Source organism: Mustela nigripes, chromosome 2, assembly GCF_022355385.1.
Source record: "Mustela nigripes isolate SB6536 chromosome 2, MUSNIG.SB6536, whole genome shotgun sequence".
Lineage (NCBI taxonomy): Eukaryota > Metazoa > Chordata > Mammalia > Carnivora > Mustelidae > Mustela > Mustela nigripes.
Window position 1 is genome coordinate 134,595,894 of NC_081558.1, and position 25,258 is coordinate 134,621,151.

At 42.5% G+C, this 25,258-nt stretch overlaps 1 long non-coding RNA gene across 4 annotated transcripts in view; it reads left to right on the top strand.

Annotated features, from left to right (window-relative positions):
• The window catches only part of LOC132012092 (uncharacterized), a 99,950-nt gene that overhangs the window by 24,320 nt on the left and 50,372 nt on the right, over nt 1-25,258 (top strand). For 3 of the 4 annotated variants that reach the window (XR_009402521.1, XR_009402519.1, XR_009402523.1), the window contains exon 2: nt 14,342-14,430. This is a non-coding gene — a long non-coding RNA (uncharacterized LOC132012092). Of the gene's footprint in view, nt 1-14,341; nt 14,431-23,388; nt 23,603-25,258 lie in introns of those variants that run through there. The other variant, XR_009402520.1, reaches the window with a different exon arrangement.

Consider the following 25,258-nt stretch of genomic DNA (forward strand, 5'->3'; position numbering starts at 1 on the left):
AGAGAGAGAGAGAGAGTAAATCAAGATGGATAGTGGGTGGGGCGGGGTGGCTCAGTGGGTTAAAGCCCCTGCCTTCGGCTCAGGTCATGATCCCAGGGTCCTGGGATCCAGCCCCACATCAGGCTCTCTGCTAGGCAGGGAGCCTGCTTCCTCCTCTCTCTCTGCCTGCCTCTCTGCCTACTTGTGATCTCTGTCTGTCAAATAAATAAATAAAATCTTAAAAAAAAAAAAAAAGATGGATAGTGGGTCACTGAGCTAGACAGCATGGATTCCAGTGGAAAATAAGAGTTATGCTCTGAAAGCAGCAACAAGGCCCTAAAAGGGGAGGAGAGAAGTAGATGAGAGCCAGATCTCCACCAAGACAAGGAGATTGAGTGAATTATTTTGTGAAAGTTGAAAGTATGGGGGAGCTTGCATTTTTCTTTTCCTTTCTTTCTATTATGAAGTATAACACACATAGAAAAAAGTACATCAAAACCTAAATGTACAGTATAACATAATTGTCTGGCATCTGGCCATGTAACCACCAGACTGTTGAAGAAATAGATTATTGCCGCACCACAGAAACACTCTGTGGGTGTTCCTTCCTCATCCTGTCCCCTTGCCTCAACCCTGGAATTAACTACTGCACTAACTTTTGAGGCCATTATTTCCTTTCATTTCTTTTCTTTTTTTTAAGAGTTTATTTATTTATTATTTATTTATTTGTCAGAGAGAGAGAGAGAGAGAATGCAAGCACAAGCAGGGGGAGTGGCAGGCAGAGGGAGAAGCAAGCTCCTTGCTGGGAAGAAGCCTAATGTGGGACTTGATCCCAGGATCCTGGGTCCATGACCCAAGCCAAGGGCAGACACTTAACCCACTGAGCCACCCACCCAGGCGCCCCTACTTCCTTTCTTTTCTTTGTAGTTATTACATATTATTTTTTTCATTCCATTTTTCTTTTCTACTTTTTTGGATGTTATAGATTACTTGAGACATGACAACTTGTATCTTTAATGTATTAGTGTCTAATACTACCCTCCCAAAGGACAATAAAAACAATTAGGATATTCTAATTCCATTTATTGCTTTCCTGACCTATATGTTATTATGTTATTGTTATGATATATTTTAATGTTCTATATTTTAAAAGCATCATTTTAATTTTCTATATTTTAAAAGCATTAACATTTTAACATTTAAAAGCATAAACATATATTTTAAAAGCAATAGCACTGTTATTATTTTATGCTGTCAGTGTTGATTTAGCTTTACATACACCCCCTTTACTACTTTCTTTACATTTCCTTCCTTCTGGTAGCTCAGACCTTTTACTTGTGGTCACCCCCTCCCTCCCCCCCGCTTGCAAAAGTTATCCATCCTTCAGAATTTCCTCTCAAACGAGTGTGATGGTAGTGGCATCTCATGGCTTTTGTTAGTCTGGGATGTTTTTATTTCATCTTCTTTCTCGTATGATATATTTGTTGGGTGTAAAATTCAAGTGGCAGTAATCTTTCAGCTTTTTGGAGGTAGGGCTGCATTGTCTTCTGGTTTCCATTATTGCTGTTGAGAAATTGATTGTCAGTTTAATCTATGCTCCTTTGAAGTTGCTGCCTTTCTTCCTCTGGATGTTTTTAAGGTTTTAGTATTCTGCACTCTCACTATAATGTGTTTAACATTCTTAGCTATATTGCTAGATATTGTAGTGATTTTTGAATTTTTTGATTGACATCTTTCACCAACTCTGGAACATTTTCAACCGTTATCTCTTCAGATCCTATCTTGACCCCATAATATCTAACTTCTTCTGACACCAATTAAATACATGTTAGACTTTCTCCCTCTGTCCTGTTTCTTACCTTCTCTTCTGTGATTTCCATTTTAATCTTCCTATGCTCCACTGTGGATAATCTTTCTGACCCCTATTTCAGCTTACTAATTCTCTCTTCAGTGTCATTAAAACCCATATACTGAATTTTTTTATTTGTTACTGCATTTTTCTTTCCCAGAAGATCTATATGTTTCTTTTCTTAATACATTATATTGCTTTTTTGGTGGTTTTATGTTCCTTGCAGATACCTTCAAGCGTATCTTTCATAAACTTTAAACACAAGCATAATTGTTTTATAGTCTTTATCTGATATTTTCAGCATCTGAAGTTGTGCACAGGAGTTTTTGTTTATTGCTCATTGCTCTGGAGTTGCTGTGATTGTGTGTGTGTCATTACAGTTGAAAAAAATTGTAACCACAACTCAAAGACTACTATGAATTCTACAAAAATAATGTTCTTTGCTTCTGCTTCGAACCTTGGGAAACTAATAACCTCAGACCACCTTGTCAGATTTAAGGACTGAGGTTCCAAGGGCAAGCCACTTTAGCTTCACTCTGAGGCTGCAGTCCTCGGAAGTCCTAGCTTACTATGGAATTTGTCCCTGTGTCTCCTGTTAGACCCTCTGCCTTGTGCAGGTCCACAGATTGGTAAACATGCCCTTCACCCACAAGGCCATTAAAACCAAAGTTTAAACTTTGCAGAACAGACCCATGCTCTTAGTATGTTTTCGTGCTTATTGAACTAACTGGACCATCAGAATTTCTCTTCAGTTTTATAATTCTTTGCTAACTTCTTTGATTCTTTCAAGAAGACTAAAAGTTAATTCAGCTCTTTTTTAGTTGTTTCTAACAGGAAGTTGTTCCAAACAACCTATGATATTACTAGAAATGGGGGGAGGGGTTTGGAGGTGGTTTTTTTTGTTTTGTTTTGTTTTGTTTTTTTTTACACAGAGTAAGGATTCCAGAGGGAATGGTAGAAAGTTCTCTTAGAAAAAGAATTACAGTGGAAATAGATGAGAAAGAAGCTCTAAAGAATACAGAATTAAGAATATGTGAGATGAGAAACTGAAAGAGGCTTTCCTTTTTTTTTTTATCATCAGGAATTATCGGATTAACTGGCTTCTAGTTTCCAGAGAAGACAGCCAAAGACCCCAGTGATAGCAGTCCAACAACTGGTCAGACTTAGAGACTGGGATTGTGGACACCAGCTTTGCTATGAAAACAGCAAAGCTCTGACAATCCATTGTTCTGGTGATCCTGGAAATTCCTCTTCCTGGGAGGCTGGGAAAGGAACTCTTAATTCCAAGAATGCTCACCTCTTGGTGGTGCCTGGGTGGCTCAGTGGGTTAAGCCTCTGCTTTTGGATTAGGTCATGATCTCAGGGTCCTGGGATCGAGTACCACATCGGTCTCTCTGCTGAGCAGAGAGCCTGCTTCCCCCTCTCTCTTGGCCTGCCTCTCTGCCTACTTGTGATCTTTCTGTCAAATAAATAAATAAAGTCTTTAAAAAAAAAAAAGAATGCTCACCTCTTGAAAACTTTAGTAGTGGTATTCAGTGGTTTGGAAGCCTCTGTGACCTCACTGTAATCTGGGATATTGGCAGGAATTATGAACATTGCTCATTTAAGAAGACTAATTTTAAATGGCTATAGAACTCTTGTAGTTGTAGCTATGTTTTATGGCACATCATTTGTGGTCCCTGGGATAAAGTGCTGAAATCCAGACCAGAGGATTATCCCAAGTATAACTTTTTTCCATGGGGAATAGACCATGCTTTTAATGTTGTACTTACAGACATATTCACACATGTACAAGGAAAAAAAAAAACTAAGAAAACACATCAAATACTGACAGATAGTTTTTAATTCTTTATTTAGACTTTTCTTTGTTTTCCAAAATTTATACAATAAACATTTATTATTTGTATAATCAAAAAATAACAGAGGTTATTTTGGAACAGTAACAAGGTGCTGTCCACTCCATAGCTCAATCAGAACAATCCACAAATTCTTTGTAATGTGGGGTTAGGATGTTATTACACCATAATTTTAAAATAGAATGTACCGAAGAGCAAGTACTCGAGATATGGGAGTAGGTATCTTCAGTTCTCAGGTACAGGAAATAAAGTAAAAAACCAAGCACCTGCAGAGAAATTGGCCGCTGTCTTATCACAGGGCTTCCATTAGTCAAGGAGTAGTCACGCATTAACTTGAAGCTACTCTGTGGAATCCGGAAAGACTTTTGATGGCTTGGCTCTCTGTCTCTGAAGTATTCTTCTGGACAGGAGCCCTGACCTGATCTCGATCTGTACAAAAATCTGAGAGAGAAGTGGGATGGGGCTGGGTGGGGTGAGCAGGAGGATGGGAGAGAGGAAGGGAGAGAAATATTAACTTGTTTCTTGATTCACTCTTGCTTTATAGCCACACTTGATGGAAATATTTGTTCGTCAGGTAAAGGGTAAACATTTTAACTACTCATGAATCAGATCCTATAACTGCTGTGGATCAGTTTTTGGAAATGAAAACTTCAGAAGTCTCAGTTGGCAAGTTAGAGGGTCCCACTGAAACAGAAATTCAGTGACTAGCAGCTACGTCAGGAGCTTTGTCATGGGAATACTTTGGGGGATCTTTGCTTTGACTTGGTTCTCTATCACCCAATGACTCTGGGAAAATTAACTCTCTTGGTTTCTGCTTCTGACATCCAGCTTCCTGATGACTCCCAATAATTGCTGTCTTCTCCTACTCATACCCATGTATAGTCCCCTCCCACACTGCACCAGGGTAAAAAAATAGAGACAAGTATTTTTTTTTATACTGCATATGCAAGAAAGTGAGTTGTTGAAAGAAGTGACTTGAATAAATGGGCTAAAGAGAACAAGAATCTGGTGTCACCTGATACCAAATTCACCTTCGTGTGATGCTGTTCCTTGGAGGGAGCAGATATGAAATGAATGAAATCATTCATTTTGCATTCATTCAGATGGTTGCTCACAGGGTTAACCAGTGCCCTCACACCCAGAGGAAATGCACAAACATGTATTTACTCTTCAAAATTCTTTTCAGTTAAATACATTAATAAATGATGAGTAACTTCAAGAGGGATGTGTACCTCTCTATTCTCCCCTATCTTTTTAATTAATCAACACACCCCCTTTTCTGTTGGCTCAGAGATAGATTTGCATAATATCTTGGTTGCCATGGCTGATACCGTCCTTTGTTAGTTAACTCTTAAAGGAGGAGTTCTGAGAAAGCCTGTAAATGACCACATGAATTATGCATGAGGAACTCAACTCAAGTCATGCATATAAAATGTGCATTAAGAACACAAGTTTGACTCTCTTATTCTTTTATAAAGAACCCCACACAGGGCTTGCTAGCCTAATCTGTAGCTCTCTCATAGCATGAAATGGAGTTTGATTTATTGGTTTGAGCGAATTTATAAAATTTACAAAACGGAGATCACTAACCAAGAAAATCAAGTTATATAAACACAGTTAGCATCTGGCAAATAATAACATGCCTTCTACAATTTCTGTGTACCTTGTAGAACATTATATAATATTCTGTGCACATGGTGACTGATGAAATCTAACCCTTTCTTCTCCCACCCAACCAAGAAGAACCAGTTTTAGATTGGTGTGTGATTTGCTAAAGAGCTCAAATGTACCAGAAGAGATTCATATTCAAATCCCATCTCTTGTTCTCTAACCTTACTTTCTATGATCCTTTGAAGACAAAACTGAATTTGCACAGGAATAATCCTAAACCAAAAGGACAGACAACTATTGGTTTAGGTTGCTGTAGATGCAGGGGTGTCCTCTGCTCTTTAGCACGGCAAACAAACTCCCTTTCAATCTCTGCTGTCCAAGACCCAGTCCAGCTAGTTCAAACTCATCTTCTCAAATTCCAGGGCTATTATTCAAGGACATCTCTGTTTCCTCTATTTTTTGTCTGAGACAAAGGCAACTCTAGCATGGTCTGTTGGAAAAGGGCATCCCTACATGATTTGATTGAATCTTATTTGGAAGAATTCATTTTTGTTTTTCAGCCACCAGGTAACTTAAGAACCGCTTGCTGATGCTTTCTCATGAGGGCAATGGAAAAATTGAGATTTGGGTCAGCTGTGTGCATGCCTGGTCCAAACCATCACCCTTTCTCACAAGACTACTGCCACCCCTGGTGTGGTCTCCCTGACCTCACCTCTGACTCTTTGCAGCCCATTTTCCACTCAGCAGTTGGAACCTTCTGTTTTCTCCTCACACTTAGAGCAAAGTCCAAGCTCCTGACCGAGGCCTGTGAGGCCGTCCATGACGTGGCCCTCCTAGCCTTCCTAATTTTGTACCACCTTCCTCCTGCCCACCATTTTTCAGCCCTTGTTCGCTTTTGGTTGCTTGAACATATTATATTAAGTGCTCCTATCATAGGTCCTTCATACTTGGTTTTTTGGCCTGGAATGATCACCCCAGTACCCTATCTTCAGCTTTCTAGCTCCTACTCTTCCTTTTCCTATTAAATGTCACTTCCCCCAGAACATCCTTTCTTGACCATCCAATCTGAATCAGTAGTTAGCACATTACTTGGTTTTATTTTCATCTTATTACTTCCAGATATTTACTTATTTATTCAATCTGTGTTATTGTCTGTCTCCCCTCTACCAAACTATAAGCTTCAAAGGCAAGACCTTAAATTCTCCTAAAATGTTGACTGACACTAGTAGACATTCAGTGTTTGTCAAAGGAACAAAGGAATGAACGAATGCCTTTGTTTTAATTTTTATTGGTCATCTTTAAAAAAGTATGGTTGGTTTATTTCCATTTGGGTTGATTTTGTCATTTTATAAAAACCAATCTTTTCCAGTTTAAGTCAATTCATAGTTTAATAAAAACTACTACATGAACCAGCTCAAACTTAAGTAAGTTAGTTAGCTATACCCCTCACATATACAATTCAAATCTCTGACCAGATTCTTGAAAATATCATTTGAGTTACATTTGTTGGTTCTGAGATTGTTTTACTTTACTTTGGTCTAAGGGCCCATGGGGCACAAGTCCCGTGTCCTCTGTAAGTTTTCTTTGACTTCCTGCCCCCCAACGTACAGTATCATTCTCTTCATTGCCTCTTTCCTCTTTTATAGCACTTAGTATTCCAGTGACTCAGTGGGCCTTGGGTAGAAGTGGCTGTTAGATAGTGTTCGCTCTCTGGGGTGAATTTGCAGATAGGTTGTTAACTCTCTGAGTCTCTATTTCTCCTGGGTTCCTCTCTTGGACCCCTATACTATGTTTGTCCTATGGATAGTCTGTTGACAAGCAGACCCAATTCCAGTAGCTTTTTCTCCAGTTTTGTTTGTTTGTTTGTTTATAAGATTCTTATTTATTTGAGAGAGAGAGAGAGAGAGAGAGCACGCACAAGCAGGGGGAGTAGCAGGCAGAGGGAGAAACAGGATCTTGGCTGAACAGGGAGCCTGATGTGGGGCTAGATTCCAGGACCCTGGGATCATGATCTGAGCCAAAAGCAGATGCTTAATGACTGAGCCACCCGGGTGCCCCCAGTTTTGTTTATTTTTAAATGAGTGTTTGCACCTAGCAGGGGTAGGCCCCCAGGACAGTCTATCTCTAATTTTGGCCATGGTCAGTGGCAATGGGCAGGGCAGAGTTCAAAGGGGGGCTCTTTCCAGGACGCCTGAAATGTATAGGGTGCTTCCCTTTTTCTTTACTGTTGAGATCACCCAGTAAAGTTATCCTTAGCCAGAAATAGCTCATAAAAAGATGAGAACTATATCCCTTTTCATCCCAAATAGCTTTGCGCAAAAGAAGGAGACCCTTCCAGCTGAGATAAAGCCTAATTTTAGTGGATGCTGCACAGCAGACCCATTACAAGCCCGCCTGCATGGACAGGGATCCATCAGGCTCTCTCAGCAGATAAATGATGATGCATTAGTGATAGACTTCTGACATCCTGGTCCCCTGAGAAAGGGTTTGAGTCTTGGGAGAAATTGTGTCCTTAGTGTAAAGATATGGTAAAAAACACTGCTTTTCTTAGCAGCAGGAGAACCTTCCCCTCTCCACAGAGAAACCTTTAGTAGAGGTGATTCTTTTGATAAGATGCTCAGCATTAAGGTGGGGCATCTAAATTTTAATCTGGCTTTTGGGGCTGCCTTCTAAGGAAGGTGGTATTAGATGATTGAAACGTGCAGAGAAAATTCCTGCCCCTCATCTCTCAAATCAGTAAGGACCGTCTGCCACAGAGATGAATTCCTTTTTTGTTTTGAGAACTTTTCTGCCTTTCAGTACTTTTATTAAAACATAATTCTCCCTGACAAGGGTAAACTCTAAGACATTCATCAGGTGGTGGGCTGTGGGTATAACTCTCATATACACTCTGCAACGTCTCAGAATAATATAACTGGCTTATGGCATAGAACTCACCACGTTGTTTTTTTTTTTTTGTGGTTGTGACCCACCAGGTGGACAGGACCCGAGAGCACAATTTATCTTAGTTATGTTTTCACCCTCAGGGCCTAGTAAAGTGCCTGGCACATGGTAAGTCCTTGATAAGTATTTCTGAATGAGTGACCAACATCGCTAAATGCTTCCAAATCTAGAAGCCAGCTGAGCCAAAGAGTAGTACACAGATGTTAGCTCAAGAATAGTTGTGGGGAGAGAGTCTCTATAAAGAAAAGCAAGAGGTTCCCAGGACTTCTGAATCTTTCACCCTTGGCCACATAAAACAGGGATGGTGACAAGGAGAGCTGCTTTGGCAGTGCAAAAGGGAAAGTTCTCAGGAAACACCACTGGTGTTTTTTATTTATTTTTTATTTGTTTATTTGACAGAGAGAGATCACAAGTAGGCAGAGATGCAGGCAGAGAGAGAGGAGGAAGCAGGCGCCCTGCTGAGCAGAGAGCCCGATGCGGGGCTTGATCCCAGCACCCTGAGATCACGACCTGAGCCAAAGGCAGATGCTCAACCCACTGAGCCACCCAGGCGCCCACCATTGGTGTTTTTTAGACACTAACTTTCTCTGTCCTACTGACACAACGAGGCCCCTCTTTCTGGGACTGTGACACTGAGCTAACCCTTTTCATCCCCTCACTCATCAGCAGAAGTCTCTTCTTGCTAAAGCATTTGGAGTGTGAATTCTAAAGATAACCCTGAGAACTGCCCTTCTCCAAACCAAGGGGATTGATGCAGGCTTCAGGGTGGGCTGTGCCCGAGATAACCGGCAACATGATTTTCTCAGGTCACATCTCCCCCTGCAAGGAGGAGGCTGTGTTTCCTTGCTGGCCACGTGCTGCAGGCGGTGGCCTGTGGTGGCTGTGTGGCGGCACGATGGTCCCCGCGGCACAGGCTGTGAGGGAGCAGCAGGCCCCAGTCCCAGGCAGCCCCAAGCCCATAATGAGGCCAGAAGCCTCTGGCATGATCCCGGGGCCTTGGCCAGAATGCGCCATCCCTACAGCAGGGAGAGGGCAGTCAGCTGGGCAGAATGCGTTTTGAAAGAGTTTCTAGTGTGCTGTCAAGAGGCATCTTTGTCACTGGGTGTTGCGTGGGTTCCTCCAGCAACTTTCTTTCCAGGAGCTGTTGCTGCCTTTGTCTGGGTTTAGTAACACCCGCAGCAGCATCTAATACCGATTAAGCACTTCCTGCGTGCTCAGCGTAGCTCTGAGTGCCTGGAGGTGTTTGAATTCATCCAGTGCTCATACCAACCCTAGGAGGTAAGCTCCAACATGTTTCCTATTTTACAGCTAGGAGCTGTATGACGAAGCATAGTTGAAGGGCTGTATGTCAGCCGTCCTCTTCCCATTGAAGAGTGCTGTATTGTAAAAAGTTGTATTGTAAAGTTGTATTGTAAATAGTTGTGAAGGAAAAACTTCACTTCAAGTGAAGTTGTCGTCCCTAAGACAACTTCACTTGAATTCCCACCAAGATACCTACTCAATTCTGCACCTTTTATCTTTTATCTTCTGCACCTGGCATCGGTTAACCACCATTTCAGCCACTTCTCACACCCCTGTTTTAGGAGTTAATCCACGCCTAACTTCACCACCACTCATGTCAGCAATGCCTGTCACCCTGCGTTCTATCAGCTGCTCTTGCTTCTTCTTCTTCAGGTGTGTTATGTTGTTTCCTTAAGTAGCTTGTAGATCTGGGAAGTTATCTCTAACTTCTATACTACCAGGATCCAGCCCAAGGCTGGGCAGAGACCAAACAGCTAGAAATAGACTTTGCTGTTGATAGACTGCCATATTGTCTCCTCACAGCACAGGCTTCAAGGATTCTGGGGTCGGATGTAGACCCTCCTTAGAACTGTGGTCTCCTCCATTGTTGTCTGCCTCTCTTCTACACAATCTATAAATCTAGACTGACCTACTTTATTTTTTTAAGAAGAAAGATTTATTTAGTCCATTTTAGAGAGAGAGAGAGAGAGAGAATGAGTCGGGGGGGGGGGAGGCAGAGGGAGAGGGAGAGAGAGCCTCAAGCAGACTCCTTGTTGAGCGTGGAGCCTGATGCCAGGCTTGATCCATGACCCATGAGATCATGACCTGAGCTGATGCCAAGATACAAATGTTTAATCCACCATACAGGCACCCCCAGACTAACGTATTTTTTATAAAAATTTGATTTTTTAAATTTTTATAGACTTTTTAAAAGAGCAGTTTCAGAGTCATAGCAAAATTGAGTAGAAAGTACAGTGAGTTCCCATATACCCCTTGTGCCCACACATATCCTTTTCCCTTCATTTTCAACATCCCTCACTGGAGCGGTGCATTTGTTAAAAGTAGTGAATGTACACTGACACATCATTATCACCCAGAGTCCATAGTTTACATATAATTCATGCTTGGTGTTATAGATTCAGTGGGTTTGGACCAATGCATAAGGACATGTATCTGTCATTACGGCACCATACTGAGTAGTTTTACTGCCTAAAAAGCCCCTGTGCTCTGTCTATCCATCTCTCCTTCACCCCAAACCCTGGCAACTATGGTTCTTTACTGTCTCTATAGTTTTGTCCTTTCCAGAATGTCATCGAGTTGGAACCATACAGTAGATGGCCTTTTTAGATTCAACCTTCTACTTTTCATTTTTCAATTACTTCTTTAGTTCGACCTTTTTTTAAAATCCAGGATTTGGGTCCCTAGATATCTTGGCTAATCACACAGTGAGCATCGCCTGTAGGGTGTCCACATAGAGAGAATACAATGGACTACTCTGAGTGCAGGTCAGGGGTCAGAAATTCCCCTCCCCTCCCACCATACGTTGCAACTGCCCTTTAGGTTCAGATGTTGAAGTTCCCTGTTAAAATACAAACACAGTGGGTGCCTGGGTGGCTCAGTGGGTTAGGCCGCTGCCTTCGGCTCAGGTCATGATCTCAGGGTCCTGGGATCGAGTCCCGCATCGGGCTCTCTGCTCAGCAGGGAGCCTGCTTCCCTCTCTCTCTCTCTCTGCCTGCCTCTCCGACTACTTGTGATTTCTCTCTGTCAAATAAATAAATAAAATCTAAAAAAAAAAAAAAAAAAAATACAAACACAGTGGGGCGCCTGGGTGGCTCAGTCTTTAAGTGTCTGCCTTACGCTTGGGTCATGATCCCAGAGTCCTGGGATCAAGCCCCACATTGGGCTCTCTGCTCAGCAGGAAGCCTTCTTCTCCCTTTCCTACTGCCCCTGCTTGTGTTCCCTCTCTCACTGTGTCTCTCTCTGTCAAATAAATAAATATAACCTTTAAAAAAATACATACATAGTATCTGGAAGGGATGATAAACATTATTAAACATTAATATGCTGGCTTAAAGTAGATGAGCAGAATAGGTAAAGGATATCATGGATTTCAAAAAATGTGGCCAAAAGTTAAGGCTTCTGGGAGTCAAGGAATAGCATGAGGGGTCCGCTGGGTTGTTTGTACTTAAACAGTCTGGAGTCTTTGAAAAGTAGAGAAAGATAAAAACAAAACAAAAACAAAAACACATGGCATGGGGAAAAGAATATGCTTTTGGAAGACAAAGAACAGAATGAAGAGTTCCCTAGTTTACTGGTTATCTATTTCTTTTTCTAATTAATATTTATTTATTTATTGAGATTGAGGGAGAGAGAGAGAGACAGCATGAGCAGAAGGGAGGGAGAGAGGGAGAAGGAGAGAGAGAGAATCCCAAGGAGGTGCCCAGCCCAGAGCCTGACCTGGGCCTCCATCTCACGACCCTGAGATCATGGCCTGAGCCGAATTCAAGAGTCGGATGTTAACTGACTCAACCACCCAGGTGCCCCTATTATTATCTATTTGTGTGTACCAAATTACCCCCACAACTTAGTGGTTTGAAAGAGTAAATATTTGTTATCTCACGGTCTCTATGTGTCAGGAGTTTGAGAGTAGGTTTTGGACAGTTCTGGCTCAGAGCCTCCCATAACAGTGCCGTTAAAATGTTAGCTGAGGCTATCGCCACCTGAGTGCCTGACTGGACTAGACCCCCTTCCAAGATGGCTCACTCACAATGCTGTTGACAGGAGCCTTGGGTTCTTTGCTGGCTGTTGAAAGGAGGTTGTAGTTCTCTCCTTGAGTGCCCTCACTACTTGTCTGTTGGCTTCCCTCAGATGAGTGAACCAGCAGACCCTTCTATGACCTGGTCACTACGTGGTCATTTCTCCATATTCTGTTTGTTAGGAGAGAGTCACTAAGTCCAGTTCATGCTAAAGAGAAGAAGAATTGGTAGGCTCTGTTTTTTGTTTTGTTTTGTTTTTTAAGGAGGAGTTTTGAAGACTTTGTGAATATATTTTAGAAACCTATGTGGTGTGTCCTTATACAGTGGTCACTTGGAAAAGTGGAGAGAGACAAAAATGTGAAGGACTAGAAAAAGTAATCTCTTTAGTATTGAAGACCCAGCTGGAGTGCAGCTCTTCCACTCATCAGCTGGTGACCCCTAGAAAATCACGAGTGTTCTGAACCTTGGTTTCCATGATCAGAGTTGTATGCTTTCCCTACAAGCTGCAAAGAGCCTTATAGAGGTCTAAGGGTGAAAGATATTTGTCCATCACAAAATGCTGTGCAGACTTAGGCTCCTTCTCTGTTCTGGCTGGCTTTCTGTGTAGTGGGGGGAAGAATCCATAGCAAAATTTATCTTCACTCAAGCTTTCCCTCTTCCCTTGTGGGCAGAACCCAAACCCCTATCCCCTTTCTCAACAGAAAGTGCAGGTCACGGAGCTCCTACCCAGTTTTCCTTCAGGATCAGGATTTTAGATTGCGGGGAGGAATTTTTAGGGTTAAGCCTTCTAGTTACACACACTTTCCCAAGCTCCCCTGGAAGCCTGGGGGAAACATTCTATACAAGTTTAGTCTCATTTCTTGCAGAAACAAGTTGACAACATCGCTAATTGAGATCGGATAGACTCCAGTTCAGAAATCAGATTTTGCATTTTTGTGCCAACAGAACATTTTATATATAGTCTTTTCTCCCTATTGCTAAGCCATCCTGAACTTTCTGTTTTATTTTCTTACATGGTGGCAAATTTTCATCAAAATTACATAAAGACAGATTGGTCTATTGGGGATACTATCATTTTCCCTCCTTTCAACTTGCTTCCACTGGTCACTGCATTTCAGGTCCCTTCTTTAAAGAATTATTAGTGATTGAATCATCAAGCACTGAAAAATGTTTATCTTAGAGGCTTGTGATGAGAAGTTCAAGTGATGTGTTTGTTTAGTCCAAGAGACTGCTTGCCCCCTCCACTCACCTAAACGGTTTCCATGTTGGGAAGAATCTTGGAAATGGAAAAGAGAGTAGACGTTCAAGTTTTAGGGAGGGATAAATGAAATCGGTTTCAGCATTGTAGTCATCCAAGAAAGCATCATCTGAAGCACTTTCTAGATGTACACTTAAGAGGGGAAGAAATGCACTTTGCAATTTAGAAATGGGCTCCTGCAAAGTTCATGGTAACCTTTATTTCTCAACCAAGCCAAAACCATCAGCTAATCCTGTGTGGCTGAACATGACACTATATTTTTTAGGTTCTTGATCTACTCAGCGTTTCTATTCCTTTGGAGGATAACGGGCCACAGCAGACTGAAACCAGATTATTTTTAAGGCAAATTTCCCCTGGCAACATACCAGGGGATTCCTATTGTCTTAGGGCATTCAAAACTGTCACAGCAAAATCAGTTCAAATCCTCTAGAAAATATTTAATAATAGATTATGATTTTTTTTTTTTTAAGAAATAGAAGGTTGGGGGAAAGTAGAGCAAGTGGAGTATTAATATGGCTCAAACTGGAAATCACTGATTTCCTACCCAATTCCCTTTCTTTTCTCTGGCAGATTGTCAGGTGTCTTGATATCAGGTCTCTTCTTTTACACTCTAGATTCTACAGAAACATGCCTCTAGTGCTGGACAGTAGGCCGCCCAATATCACTTGCAGTGAGGTACACCATGTGGCTAAGTTCAGGAGCGTGGTGTGTTAAGTAGAAATAGTGTTTGCACCTTCCTGAGAATTTTCTGGAAAGGAGGTTTTCATGTTTTTCTCTTCTTTCTGTCTTCCTAATGACCGGAATCCAGATGTGACGGCTAGAATTGGAGCAGACATCTCGGATCAGGAGATGATATTGGAAATGGAAACCATACACAAGAAAGCCACAGGATGGAAGGTATGTCAGTTAGTATCCTGGAGAGTGATGGCAGCCCTAGCCCATACATCAGCTCCACACACCCAGCTGGAAGGTGGTCCAGCTGGTGTCTTCTTGCTACCACGTTGCCTCAGGAGCAGGGTCATCTGGTGGTCAAGAATGCTAGCTCTCAATGTCAGGTGTTTCTGGCTTCCCCACTCACTGGGTGTATGACCTTGGGAAAAGTGTTTAACTGCCCTATGATTATGTATTGCCATGTAACAAATTCCCTCCATTTTGCATACTTGTTAAGTTTAAGGTGAGAAATTTCGATAGGTCACCTATGGGCAGTTTGTCTCTGTTCTCTTATCTCTGGGGCCTTGGCTGGAGGACTCAAAGGTTGAGGGGTAATGTGACGGGTGGGGCCTGCAGTCATCCGGAGGCTCATTCACTCACATGTCAGGCCGTTGATATTAGTAGTCTGCTGGGACCTCAGCTGAGACTATGGGCCAGAGCACCTACATGTGGGCTCTTCATGTGGTTTGGGCTTTTTCTACGTGGCAGTTGTATTTCAATAGTGAGTGTCCCAGGAGAGCGAGCCAAGTAGATAGTGGATCACCTTTGATAACCTAGTCCCAGGAGTCATACAGCATCACTTCCACCACATTCTGTCCACTGAGATTGCTACACAGGCCCAACCAGTCTCTAGGGGAGGAGAAACAGAGGCCCATGCTTGACGGGGAAGTGCCAAGGTTCTTGAAGAGCATGCATGACTGGAAATATCATTGTAGTCAACCCTGGACAAGAGAGTGTGCTATACTCTCCCAGGCTTCTGGTTCATCATCTGCAAATGAGGATAATCATGTGCACATCCTAAGTCAGAGGTGACACTGGAAATATTTAACCACGAGTATAGCAGGGACACCAACCATCACAACCATCTCTGGCTTCAATGGTTTAGTCCTGGAACGGTCCTGGAAGTCCCCAGGGAAGAGGAAAGGGAGAACATAAAGTCAAAGGGTGAACAAGGTGTTGTGTGCAGGGAGAGGGCGGGCGCTGTCACTGAGTGGTCTCAGGGCAGTGAATATGTACTAACTGGTGAAGAGACATGTCAGTAATTCCACAATCGACCCCTGCATCCTGGCCAAATGTCAGCTTTGCTTGTAGGATTGTTTGGAGGATTAAATAAGATACTGCATACAAAGCACTTGGCCCATGGTAAATATGGAATAAACAGCAGCTATTAGTTTTGTTGTGGTTCTCTCGCTATTTTTCCATTCTAATACGTAGCATAGAAATTAAAATCTTAAAAACAGGAGGTCCCTAATGCTTTCTCTTTCTTTTCACATGAGGACACACCTCACTTCCCCAAGAGCTTATAGACCATGTGAGCATTGGAGGTTTTTACAAAACAAGTGGGTGACCTTTCGTTGGATAGATTATTTGTAAGAAATAAGGAGTCTGTTCTCCCCCCCCTTTTATTGGAAACCACGAGTCAGTGACAGTATTGCTCTGCACAAGTCTCTTTAACTGCTGTACAAAGCTTGAAAATTTCCTAGATGTTTTGGTACACGTTGTCAGTGAATTGATGTGATAACGGAATAGAAACAAAAAAGTACTCTCCAGCTGTAATTTCAGAAGGGATTCCTGTGGCTTTATAGAGAAGTGTGCTTTGCACCATGGAACCCCACATCCTAAAATTAGAATAGGCTGAGAGAGACAGAGTGCAGATGTATAGTTCCTCATAGGATAGGAACCTTCTTTAATAATGAAATTATGCTAACAAGGCCTGACTCATTAGCACATTTCCTGGACATGAATGAGCCCCTCAGGGTTGGGCTGGCAGATATGTGAATTCTCTGGAAAAATGTGATTGATGCTGAAGGATTTTCCACAATGCTGTGTAGCCCCATTTTCTGCCAAGCCACATCAGTGGGAAAGGTCAATGGAAGGGTTGGCTAATAACTGACAGGAATGAAAGCTAACTTCAGTGTCGAGCAGCTACCCAATCATCTGGACCTGAGCACCCCTCGGGGTTCTCTCCTCAGTCTCTGAGTGACTCCCTGTTCACCATGGTGCCTTCTAGAACACTTTGGCAAAAAATGTAGGCTCCACACATGGTTCGTGCGGGGGTGCTCTGAGCAGGAGCTGCTGTAGCCGGGTTTCCTCCAGTTCAGGGATTAACCCAAGGCCACCTTCATGACGCCAGTACAGTGGGGAGTCTCACCTTGTGGACTGAGCTTGGCTACGGTCACCACGGCCCCGAGTTACACCTCCCGAATTAGCACAGAAAGGGTGCTGCTGTCAGGCCTGATTTCTCATTGCCCTCTCTTTCCAGGGCTGACACTAAATTCCCTGGGGTAAAGTCAGGGTCAGCTGACAGGTGTTGTGTGGGTGAGGTTCAGAAATTCTTCACCAGCTTTCACTTGTTTCCCAGTGTGGCGCCCCAGCATCTCCTCCGGCCTCTGGGTGAGTTCTGAGTCACCCAGGCTTCTCTCTGTGGGGCTGAGCCCACCTTCGCCCCTCCCTCCGTGGCCAGCAGTCTCCATCCCAAACACAGAATCCTTTTTCCTCTGCCAGGCATTCGCCTGCTTGGACAGATGACAGGCCTCCTGGCAACTCTCGCTGGGCCCACCACTTACGAGATGGGAACACGTGTCTCCTAGTTCCTTTCCTGTAATTTGGAGACCTTCACTTAGCCCTGGTAATCAGAGGAAGATAAATTTTAATTGGGTTCAAAGCCAGACATTTATTATACAAGCAAATCTCATTAATCATTTAGTTCATGAAAGGCCCTAACAAAGTTAAATGTGGTCCTTCACCTAACTGACCTTAACTGACAGTGGATTCAGTCTGTTTTTAATTTGCCAAACATTTACGAAAGGCCTGAGGCAAACAAGACACCACACTGTGGGGCCATAGTGATCGTACAAAGTTCTAGGCACCAGGGGCCCACAGTCCAGTGAGAGATAAATGAGATGGTGTCTGTTCTCCAGCTTCTCCAGTGGGCTCAGCGAGTCGATAAGAAAGACAACCTTGGTAGTGTTTGCATTTAGTTCAGTAATTGTGGAAACTCAATAGTCCATATTTTGAAGAAACTTTACTTCAAAAATCAATGTCAGTGTTTTTCTTTATTTTTTTAAAAGATTTTTATTTATTTGTTTTAGAGAGAGAAAGAGCAAGCATGGGGGGTGGAGGGGGTGCGGAGAGAGAGGGAGAGAGAGACTCCCAAGCCGACTCCACGCTGAGCCTGAGATGATGACCTGAGCCCAAAATCAAGAGTTATAGTCGCAACTGACTGAGCTACCCTGGCGCCCCAAGGCCAGAGTTTCTCAAATGTTTACAGGCTGTGGTTTTTACATCATGTTCCGGTAAACATCTATACTTAAAAAAAAAGACTTCCAGCTGAAAATTGTTCCACAAAACAATATTGCTCATAATGTGTGGAACGTACTTTATTTTCTCTCTTTTTCTTCTCCCCCTCTCCTACCCTTTCTCTCTTGATGGTTAGTATCCACTAAAGTGATTTCACATATAACTACCAAGTTTTTTTTTTTTTTTTAAGATTTTATTTATTTACCAGAGAGAGAACACAAGTAGGCAGAGTGGCAGGCAGAGGCAGAGAGAGAAGCAGACTCCCCACAGAGCAGAGTGCCCGATGTGTGGACTCAATCCCAGGATCCTGGATTCATGACCTGAGCCGAAGGCAGAGGCTTAACCGACTGAGCCACCCAGGGGTCCCTATAACTAACAAGTTTTTTTTCTTTTTAAAGATTTTATTCATTCATCTGACATAGATCACAAGTAGGCAGAGAGGCAGGCAGAGAGAGAGGGAGAAGCAAGCTCCCCGCTGAGCAGAGAGCCTAATGCAGAGCTCAATCCCAGCACCCTGAGATCATGACCTGAGCCAAAGGCAGAGGCTCTAACCCACTGAGCCACCCAGGTGCCCCAGTGTAACAAACAAGTTTTAAAAGCACAGCTCTAGAACACTGAACCAGAAGTTTTGAATTGTCAAGCATACTCTCGTAACAGCGGAGTGACTCATAATTACATGTTATGTTTGTATCTTTGTACTGTGTCCATGATAAAGGCGATTAGAGCCCAGAACTCAAGGTGGGATCACCAGCTGGTCCAAGACGGCTCACCTGGAGCACGATTCTGCTTTGCACCATTGGGCGAATTTATTTTTCTGTGGGTGTTGAAGCTTGCCGGATTACCCAGTGCAGGCAGCTGGTCTTGCTGCCTCCTATTACAACTTTATTCTTTAATCCTTGGAGCTTCCTTGACACAATAAACCTAAACCCTTGAAAATTACTTCAAATTGCGTTTGGAGTCCTTTTAGAAAATTCAACTTCAAAATCAGTTTGTGCTCATAATGAACACTCCGCTCATGTTTAACACCATTCCATTTTTGGGGCTTGAGCCTCAGGAGTTGTTGGAAAAAATCTCTCAGTGTGGTGTAGTGGTTGTGTTTATGCTTGGAAGTCAGGCCTGCTGTTCAAGAGTCTGAGCCTTCATTGGCTCATCTGATAAATGGGGGTGATACTAGTTCTGCTCTCACAGGAGAGAGGTGGGGAGTGAACGCTAGGGTGACTGTAACTTACTTTGCAGGGTGCCTGGCTTAGGGCAGATGTGCAGTGGCAGCTGGGGTCCTTGGTGTCACCATCCCACACCACTGCGAGCTCATTGCCTTGCCCACCCTCTCATGTCAGCAGTCCCTGCCCTTGGCTCCCGGAGACGGTTTTGCTGACTATAGATACTTGACATTTTGAGACTTCCTTGTTTAGATCCTACTTGTTTCCTCCCCAGGTGCTCTCCTTCACTTGTTGAAAGACAGAAGAAAACTTTTACAATAACAAGGAAGTGGAACTTCCCTGCTCTTTTAGGAGGATACGTAAGCAAGGGTGCCAGGCTCAAACTTCCCATAAATATCTTGATTTGAATTTTCATGGGGATGTCCTTCATGTAGGAGACTCACCCCTAAATGACAGAGAGTGACAGAAGACTCTTCAGTCTGCCTGCAGTTGAATTGAAGAGTGACAACACTGATTTGTGACTTGGGGAGGAGGAGAATGGGGAAAGTTGGGGTCCCACGAATAGCTAAAATCTGGAGAGCATTTAATATAAAATCTTTATTGTATACCTTCTGCTCACATTACCCTATACCAAAAACCACAGACTTAGTCTTCTAGAAACCCGCCATCTAAATGAGAGTTAAAATGTATGTCTAGGTTCACATTTAAAAATAACCCAAGAGGACTGATGGGCTATTGGATAGTGGCACTTCATGTCTAGGACTTGGTGCAATGTGCTGTGACTTCTAGACATTGTGCAAACAGGAGGTGGGACTAGGGCTGGGTTCTTCTAGGAGTGAACTCTAGATAAGTGAACAGGGATGGTGAGGAAGTCTACACTGTGGCGGAGGGAGTTGTCTTGGGAGAAAGTGGGTGTCAAAGTGGAAATGGAATGGAGCACAGGGTAGTACGTGTAAGCAAATACACTGAGCAGCTGGATGAGGATCTGATCATACTCGATGACCACGATGCCTCATTTTATCCAGGGGTTTCATGTTCCTGCAACAAGCCTTTCACTAGAGTTACTAACAAGTAATGAAAGGACCAGGGCTAGATTAAGGTCAACTGGTACCCTAAACATAGCCAACAATGGTGTCCCCCTTGGCCCTTCCATTGCTGCAAATAAAGGGTCTGTTACACAAATCACTGGTTGGAAATGAAACACTCATGCCATGAGAGATGGAAAAAAAAAGAGAGATATCTGACAACATCTTCAAACCAAACTTAAAGTTGAGTCACTGTGCCGAACAAAATGCTTGGAAAAAAAAAAAAAGATTGTATTTATTTATTAGAGAGAGAGCATGGGAGGTGAGGGGAGAGGGACAGAAGTAGAAGTTGGCTTCCTACTGAGCAAGGAACCTGATGTGGGACTCGATCCCAGGACCCCAGGATCATGACTGGAGCCGAAGGCAGACACTTAACCAATTGAACTACCCAGGCACCCCAGAAAATGCCTTTTAAATGATACTGGTTAAGGGCACCTGAGTGGCTCAGTGGGTTAAAACCTCTGTCTTCGGCTCGGGTCATGATCCCAGGGTACTGGGATCAAGCCCCGCATCAGGCTCTCTGCCTGCTTCCTCCTCTCTCTCTCTCTGCCTACCTCTATGCCTACTTGTGATCTCTGTCTGTCAAATTAATAAATAAAAAATCTTAAAAAAAATCTATGAAAAAAATGATACTGGTTAAAGGTGAACATAGGCAGATAAAGACAATTATGGGGGCACCTGGGTGGCTCAGTGGGTTAAAGCCTCTGCCTTCGGCTCAGGTCATGATCCCAGAGTCCTGGGATCGAGTCCCACATCGGGCTCTCTGCTCAGCAGGAAGCCTGCTTCCTCCTCTCTGCCTGCCTCTCTGTCTACCTGTGATCTCTGTCAAATAAATAAATAAATAAATCTTAAAAAAAAAAAAGACAATTATGAAGACATTCCACTCAAGTCAAGAATAGCAGTGAAAGAATTAAGGGCATCAGCATGAGGAGGAAAACTCCAAGGTGTGCTTTCTCTTGGGCAATTAAGTAGAACTTATTTTGACTAATAATCCAGGGCTGGGAAGAATAAGGGAGGAAGAAAGGAAGAGTGAAAACTTCCCAGCGGTAGGTAAGGCTAAGTGGAAGGGGATGGCTGTGAGCACCTTGAGGCAAGGCCTTTGTCTTATTCATCTTACTCTGACTTAGGCTCTGTCACATAGAATTCAAATTAACATTTATTGACTCTCTACTACATGCCAGTATTTGGAACTAGGAATAAAACAGAAACAAGACTGAGTCCTGCCTTGAGGGTACTCATAACCTGGTAAGGGAGTTAGGTATGTGAGGAGGTAAAATATTGTATGATAAAGTCAATGAGCAATTATTCACAAATAAGGTAGTCCCGGGGAGGTGATATGTGGGCTGGCTCTGAGGAACAGGAGAAGGCAAAGGGTTTATATGTTTTTAAAAAAGGATATTTTATGGGGCACCTGCGTGGCTCAGTCGGTTGAGTGTCTGCCTTTGGCTCAGGTCATGATCTCTGGGTTCTGGGATCAAATCCCATTGGGCTCCCAGTTTAGTGAGAAAGAAGTCTGCATCTGCCTCTCCCCTTGCTTGTGCTCCTGCTCTCTCTCTTTCTCTTTGTCTCTCTCAAATGAATATATAAGAAAAATCTTTTTTAAAAAAGGATATTTTAGACAAATCTGACTAGAAATCAATACATGTTTGGTGAATGAATGAAGAGGTGATTGAAGAACGTGTACCCATAGAGTATACAAACTTGGGATGGGGGCAGACACATAGTCTAGAGAGCAAGAGATTATCATTTTTGGTAAGTTTTGTACATAGAGAAACACTAAAAACATTAGTCTTGACCTAAGATGCGATATTGCTGCCAAAGTCGCCGTAAGTGGACTATTTCATTTCTGTGTACACTGTGCTGGTAGAGAACTAGTTAGGCACTTTGTTTTGCTTTGTTTTTCAAACATTTTTAAAAACTTTAATTCAATTAATTCACATATAATGTATTATTTGTTTCAGAGGTAGAGGTCAGTGATTCATCAGTCTTACATAACACCCAGTGCTCATTACGGCACCCACCCTCCTTAATGTCCATCGCCCAGTTACCCCATCTCCTCACCCTCTTCCCTCCAGCAACCCTCAGTTTGTTCCCTATGATTAAGAATCTCTTATGGGGGGCGCCTGGGTGGCTCAGTGGGCTAAGGCCTCTGCCTTCAGCTTAGGTCATGATCCCAGGGTCCTGGGATCGAGCCCCGCGTGGGGCTCTCTGCTCAGCAGGGAGCCTGCTTCCTCCCCTCTCTCTGCCTGCCTCTCTGCCTACTTGTGATCTCTGTTAGGTAGATAAATGAAATCTTAAAAAAATAATAATAATCTCTTATGGTTTGTCTACCCTTCTGGATTTGTCTTGTTTTAGTCTTTCCTCTCTTCCCCTATGATCCTGTTTTGGTTCTTAAATTCTGCATATTAGTGAGACCATATGATAATTGTCTTTCCCTGACTGACTGATTTCACTTAGCATAATACCCTCTAGTTCCATCCATGTCATTGCAAATGGCACGATTTTATTTTGAAGGCTGTATAATATTCCATTTTGTGTGTGTGTGTGTGTGTGTGTGTGTGTGTGTGTGTGTGTATTATATATATATATTACACCCCATCTTTTTTATCCATTCATCTATTGATGGACATCTGGGCTCTTTCCGGAGTTGGTTGGTTCATCAATAGAAAGACCTCAAAGGACCTGTAGAAGCACAAGGTGTGTGTGATTCCAGTTAAAGGACTGGCTTAACACCAATATAAAACTCCCGATTTTTATATATCTATATCTACATCTTTCTCTTTCTCTCTCTCTCTCTCTGTGTGTGTGTGTGTGTGTGTGTGTATATCTCATATATATGTCTTAATTATAAATACTTTTCTAAAATAGAAGCAATATGTGGAACAATATAAAATCTCCTAATCCTGCCCCCTCCTTCCCGAGGTGGATTGTTTCCGGAGTTGAGAGGTCAGCCAGACTTACAGGTATAAATCGATGGTTCCAGGAAAGGATCATTCCTATGAGGAATAGGAATGAGTGTACATTGCTTTCTTCTACTGCTGTCTATTTTACTTCACTTTGTCCTCAGGGAGTGGCCAGGGGAGCAGAGTTCTAGGGCCACAAGAAGCAGAAAAAGCTAAGTTGGGTCTCTGTGGCATCCTGCCAGAGTGGGGCGGGGACCTCTCTGCAGCATTAAGAACGAGGCAGGGCTTGTTTTGCAGGACATCCTGGGAGTCTTTATCCCTGATATCATGACCACATTTACCACGGTGCCCAGCTGGAATCCCCACTCTGTTGGTAATGATATGGCTTGTATTTTTATAGCCCTTCTCAAAGCACTAGCATGCATATTATCTCGTTTGAAACTGACAGTAGCCTTGTTTTGTGCTTTATTTTTACAGATGAGGGAAAAGCAGCCCAGATCTCCAGACTATAAAAGGCCTCTGTGCTGAACCAGCCTGTCTGACTTGGCCAGAAAGCCAGCGTTCTCTCCCCAGAGGGAGACACATATGCCTACATGCATAGAAATTGGCTACTTTTTTTTCATAAAGAAAATGGGCTTCATTTTTTCCTAGTGCCATAGAAACTAAAATGCTTGGACATGTTTTTATATGCAGAAATATCCCCGCATTAGAAAGAAATAAAGTTCATTTAAGAAACAAATATGTCAGGGAGCCTGGGTGGCTCCGTAGGTTAAGCCTCTGCCTTCTGCTCAGGTCATGATCTCAGGGTCCTGGGATAGAGCCCTGAGCTGGGCTCTCTGCTCAGCAGGGAATCTGCTTCCCGCTCTCTCTCTGCCTGCCTCTCTGCCTACTTGTGATCTCTCTCTCTGTCAAATAAATAAATAAAATTTTAAGAAAAAAAAAAGAAACAAATACGTCCTTCTATAGGTACATGGAAAAAGGTGGCCACATAACCCAGTTTTGTCTTTTTTTTTTTTTTTAGATTTTATTTATTTATTTGACACAAAATAAAGGGGTTCAGGGACAGGGAACAGATCATTGCTGTAGGGCCATTTGCCTGTCATGCCAGTAGGCTCCTGTTTAAAAAACAATTCTTAGAATTTTAAACTTGTTCCTAAACTTTGAAGCAAGTTCTTTCACTCATTGGAATTACATACAAGAAAAAAATAAGTTGGCTCTGAGTAAAAGTACGAGGGCCACTGCAATGAGGATGGTGTGTACACTTCTGGCCGTCAATATCTCTTTTGGCCACTTAGACCGTTTCAACTTCATATTTCTTATCGGCTTCTGATAGTGATTTCTGGATAGATACAATATTATTATAATTAACTGTACATGCATATAAGGCACAGATGCATGAAAAGTTGTGGATTCTTTTACATATATTGGCTCAAGCATTTTCTTGGCATCCACAGAAGGCAAGAGAGGCAGGTATCTCTAGTAATGCTCTGGAAAACAGACAGAGCTCCAGTAAATGTGAATTTGTACCCAAGCTTCTAGCATACATACATACCCCTCAAAAGAAAGCTACTGCATGAAAACCATACTGATATTAAAACTGTGGGTGCCTATTTTTATTTGAATCAGGTATTTGGGGCCAGAAAATAACAATAAATCACCAAATAGTCTCTACTATCTGGGACTTCCCAATCAGTCAAGTTCTGTAAGGTCTATGGATCCTATAAAAGGTGAGTAGTTCTCACCTGTGTTGCTTTTTTGGGGGACTCCATGAAAAACTGATTGCACAGGTAGGAAATATTCATGTTTTGGAGTAAAATATGCATTATAAAAATAATTATTTATTTTTATGTAGTTTTGAGTCAAAGATATGACTGACTAAAACATAGCAGATAAATCATATTGGAGGGAAAAAAGGAACGAGGTCAGTATTTCCCAAACCGAGTTCTTCAATATAATAGCGTTCCATGAAATGTTAATTGGTGTTCAGTGAAAAATAAGAGAAGGGTCCCATGACCAAGCTTTGAGCAAATCGTCACCCTCTTTGAGATTTATAATGTGCACCAGAACTTTAAAGTTTTTGAGAAGTCTTGCAGATATGTATTTAATTCATGTATTATTCAATTAACAGTACTTACTGTGTATCTATTGTGTGTCACTGGGATATAGTGATAAACCTAATATTTTCTCTTCTTAACTGATCATGGAATCCTGGCATTAGTGTAATCCACTAACACAACTTGTTTCAAAGAGCGCCATTTGTACAATGTTGGCTAAGTCTTCCTGATCTTATGTTAGCTTTCCTGCCAGTATCACTTGGGAGCTTTTCCTCCCAGAGAATAGAAGTCTT